The sequence below is a fragment of the Limulus polyphemus genome, unplaced genomic scaffold, assembly GCF_000517525.1.
Source record: "Limulus polyphemus unplaced genomic scaffold, Limulus_polyphemus-2.1.2 Scaffold278, whole genome shotgun sequence".
Lineage (NCBI taxonomy): Eukaryota > Metazoa > Arthropoda > Merostomata > Xiphosura > Limulidae > Limulus > Limulus polyphemus.
In genome coordinates this window covers 395722-400549 of record NW_013665888.1, presented here as the reverse complement: position 1 = coordinate 400549, position 4828 = coordinate 395722, and the positions used below count along the sequence as shown (strand labels likewise).

Here is a 4828-nt window from a genome sequence, read left to right as displayed (position 1 = left end):
CGAGTATTAATATGTCTTCTAGACACCAATATGTACTACAGAAATTAAATAATGACGCTCCTGTTTAGCCAGATAACATTTATTAAATAATAACAACATTTTGGTGTTATAAGGCCATACATTTCGAGTATTAATATGTCTTCTAGACACCAATATGTACTACAGAAATTAAATAATGAGGCTCCTGTTTAGCCAGATAACACAGTTTATTAAATAATAACAACATTTTGGTGTTATAAGGCCATACATTTCGAGTATTAATATGTCTTCTAGACACCAATATGTACTACAGAAATTAAATAATGAAACTCTTCATTTTTAATTCACACTGTTGCCACTGTCCACTCTTTATTCTCAATCCACACTATTGCCATTGTCCAATCTTCATTCTCAGTCCACATTGTTGCCACTGTCCACTCTTCATTTTCAAACCACACTGTTGCCACTGTCCAGATATTTATCTTACACAGTAACAAGTTTAGTTGTTCTGCTGTGAAGCTATACCATTTTGTTTTTATGTCACTGAATACTTTCCAGTTATGCTTGCAAGCGGCTGTGATAGATGAAAAACTTAACAGTTGCATAGCAACTTTAGGTAATTGCTAGCCAACAAAATCCTCTCCTTCATATCATAGTTCTTGATAGATGTATTTATTTTTATGTAACCAATATAGGTATTTGTGTTTGGGTTTACTTACTGATAAGTATTTTTACAAGTTGTAGGTTTTACAGTAAGGATGAATTTTTATTTAAATAGATACAATTTTTCGATCAATAGTGTAATCATACTTAAATACATAGGTTTTAATGGTAAAGAAGAGTATGTACTTAAATCGACATTCAATAGTACAACATACTGATTAAATGACATCATCAATAGCGGTTACTTGTGTGCATATCAGTACGCACAAATTGCCAGTTTATTTATTTATAGCTGAAAAGAAAAAACTAGATTAAACTTGTGTTAATAATATTTTTGGCATTTGCTGTAACATATAACCAAGATATATCTGAATGAAACTATTAGGGAAGTCTTTCATAAAACATTATAAGCAGAAATAAAACATCTTGGCAACAAAAAGTCATTTACCTTATCAAGGCCCTCCCCTTCCCCCAGAAGCAGCAGCCAAAATTTATTGACTTAAGATTAGATCTAGCCATTTGTATCAGTATTCTTAACAACAGAAGTTTAAAAGAACTGTTAATTCAAATTAATCCAAATGTTTCAGAATTCTAACAACAGAATAAAAATAAGCAAGAACTTTGTCACAAAACAAATGTACCTCTAGGTTTTTAAAGCCTAAAACTGTCTACTTAATATTCAAATTTGAACTGCGAACCTTCCATTCAATCACTTAATTAAAACCACACATGGAAAACTGTCGAACCATTTAATAGTTTTATCATATAAGTCGCACCATCTTTAACTTATCCATGCTTCATAGAAATCAAATCCTAAATTGTAAACACCTTCTTAGAACATGAATTTCAGTTATCATTACTGTAGCCTTTAAACACAATCTTTCCAATGTGTTGATGTTCTCCATGTAGTAAATTGACCAAATCTGAACATAATATTCCAAGTGAGGCTTTACCGGCATCTTGTACAAGGTACGATACCATTATTAAATTCAAGATCCCTACAAATAAGACCAAGAACTTTATTTGTTATTTTCGTTATGTTAAATACTCAGCAGAAGCCTAGGGAAGTCACTTGTAATCATAACTTAAAATACCTTTTCTTTCTCCACAAAAAAACTTTGCTCTTCCCACATAATAAATAAGACAGACTTCATACCAATTTTTAATAACTTTACAGTACTCGGTGTTAAGGCTCATTTTCTACATTTTAGGCCAGTTGTACTGAGAGGAAGATTTTGACAGAATCAGTTCCTGTGGTAAATCTATTATTTTTGTTACATCCTCGTCTGAGATTTGAACCCGTGACCCCTCGCACAACAAGTGATTGAGCTACTAACTGGACTAGAGGTTACTAGTAAGACATTTTTTTTTTCAGTCTTATCAAACCTTCTCTTAAACTCCTCTCTGGCTCTTCTTTAGAGATCTTAACTTCTCACCTCCTATTTGCTCTATCACTATCAACATCACACTGCCTGGATGGCATAAGAGACTGATCAACCAGAATGCCAAAATCCTTTTCATCCATAACATTGTTAACAAAAAAATTATGTACTTAAAATTTAAACTATGATAACCCATATGCATAACTTAGCATATATTAATTATAATTAAAAGCCATATGCCACTTTTTGGCCACCTCACCAAATAATCTAGATTTTTTTGTAAAGCAGCAGCATCCTCACAGCTAGCAACACCCAAGACCTTAATATCAACAGCAAATTTAAACAGTTTCTTGTCTATTCCTTCTTCTATGCCATGTAAGTAAATCAGAAAAAGGAAAGGCCCTAACACTGACCCCTGAGGTACCCCAATTTGAATGAACTTCATTTATAACAACCATCTACTTTCTTTCATTCAGCCATTTTTCAATCCAACGAGCCAGTTTATCCCTCACATCTACAGAGATATTTTTTTAACAAACCTTTTATATGGTATATTGTTAAATGCCTTTTAAAAATCCATATGCACCAACTCCACACCCTTACCTTCATCTACTTAAGTTGTAACCTCTTCAAAGAATGTCAGAATATTGTGAAACCGTGTTGACTATCCAACAAAATTTTAAACTTTGTTAAATGAATTTCCAAAGCATCTTTTATCTGACTTTCGAAAACTTTTACTACAACTGATCTAAGACTAATAAGCATATAATTAACTGAACACTGTTTATCACCTCCCTTAAAAAACAGGAGTAACTAGTCAACTTCGAATCTTCTGGCTCACATGTACAGTCCTTATTCTTCTTCATACCCCTAGGGAAAGAAATTATTATCAAGTCGAAGAGCCTTAGCATTATACAGTCTATCTTCAGAAACGTGTTTACAAGCATAATATTCTGCTTGTTTAAGCTGATAAATTGCCAAAGTAAATGAACAAAGGTCATCTTCAGATTTCAGTAAGTTCCATTACTTGATGTGGCTATTGACTATGTATGTGACCCAGTGCACTTTCTCTCCACTTCGCTAAGTCAGAGTGAAACAGAAATCATTGCAAAATTGTAGCTATTTTGTACTTGCGAAATTTCTAGATCTTTCCATATATTTTTGAAGCTCCAAGTAAAAGGAGAGGAATGTGTTAACTGTACATTATGATTGGCTACACAGAAAGGGGATATCCTGAACAAAGGTGTTGATAATTAGTGATTTTTGATTTCTTTTCTCTTGCAGGAAGATGCAGTATTTTCTAAAACAGTTTTAGCATCATAAGTACATCACTCCAACAATTCTTAAGACAGGTCGTTGCTGACCAGGAAGAGAAGGAAATTAAAACACATGTTCCAAAAGATCAGCATTGACTTTGCATATCACTAAAGGTATGTTTTGGAAGTAAACTTCTTATAAACAAATACATGCTTTTGTACTTCTTTCACATTTCAATCTTTTCATTGGGTGAGAAGTACAAGTTAGAGCAGTTCTGTCAAAGAAGTAATTATAAAAAAAGAGCAGTTTTATCAAGGAAGTGATTGTAAAAAAAAGAGTAGTTTTGTCAAGGAAATGATTGTAAAAAAGAGCAGTTTTGTCAAGGAAGTGATTGTAAAAAAGAGCAGTTTTGTCAACGAAATAATTGTAAAAAAAGAGCAGTTTTGTCAAGGAAGTGATTGTAAAAAAGAGTAGTTTTGTCAAAGAAGTGATTGTAAAAAAGAGCAGTTTTGTCAGGGAAGTGATTGTAAAAAAGAGCAGTTTTGTCAAGGAAGTGATTGTAAAAAAAGAGTAGTTTTGTCAAGGAAGTAATTATAAAAAAGAGCAGTTTTGTCAAGGAAGTAATTATAAAAAAGAGCAGTTTTGTCAAGGAAGTGATTGTAAAAAAGAGCAGTTTTATCAAGGAAGTAATTATAAAAAAAGAGCAGTTTTGTCAAGGAAGTGATTGTAAAAAAGAATCATTGTCACTAATGTCATATGGACTGGTGGGGCAAACAAATCTTTGGTAATTTTCTACTGATCTCTACCACTCAGATATCCACAACTTCACTCTCAAGACGTCAACATACTTTTATAAAACGTTTTTTTTTTCAACCAAAACAGAATTTTAATTAAATATCTCTCCAAGTTTAAAGAAATCTTATCAGTTGAAGATTAACTATTCAGTAAAGTATATTCAACTCCTTCATATTAAGACCTCATTAGGATCTTTTAAAGGACTAATATTTACCCTTGACTCTCTCTTCTTTTTCTTCAATAAACTGTGTTATCTGGCTAAACAGAAGCGGGACAGTGGCAACAGTGTGCTTTGAAAATGAAGAGTGGACAGTAGCAACAGTGTGCTTTGAAAATGAAGTGTGAACAGTGGCAACAGTGTGGATTGAAAATGAAGTGTGAACAGTGGCAACAGTGTGGATTGAGAATGAAGAGTGGTTAGTGGCAACAGTGTGGATTGAGAATGAAGAGTGGACAGTGGCAACAGTGTGGATTGAGAATGAAGAGTGGACAGTGGCAACAATGTGGATTGAGAATGAAGAGTGATTAGTGGCAACAGTGTGGATTGAGAATGAAGAGTGGACATTGGCAACAGTGTAGATTGAGAATGAAGAGTGGACAGTAGCAACAGTGTGGATTGAAAATGAAGAGTGGTTAGTAGCAACAGTGTGGATTGAGAATGAAGAGTGGTTAGTGGCAACAGTGTGGATTGAGAATGAAGAGTGGTTAGTGGCAACAGTGTGGATTGAAAATGAAGAGTGGTTAGTGGCAAC

General features: G+C 33.5%; 1 long non-coding RNA gene across 1 annotated transcript in view; it reads left to right on the top strand.

The window, feature by feature from the left end:
* Window positions 1–4828, top strand: part of LOC111085216 — a 15667-nt gene that overhangs the window by 7742 nt on the left and 3097 nt on the right. The window contains exon 3 of the long non-coding RNA XR_002610052.1: window positions 3309–3454. This is a non-coding gene — a long non-coding RNA (uncharacterized LOC111085216). The remainder of the gene's footprint in view (window positions 1–3308; window positions 3455–4828) is intronic.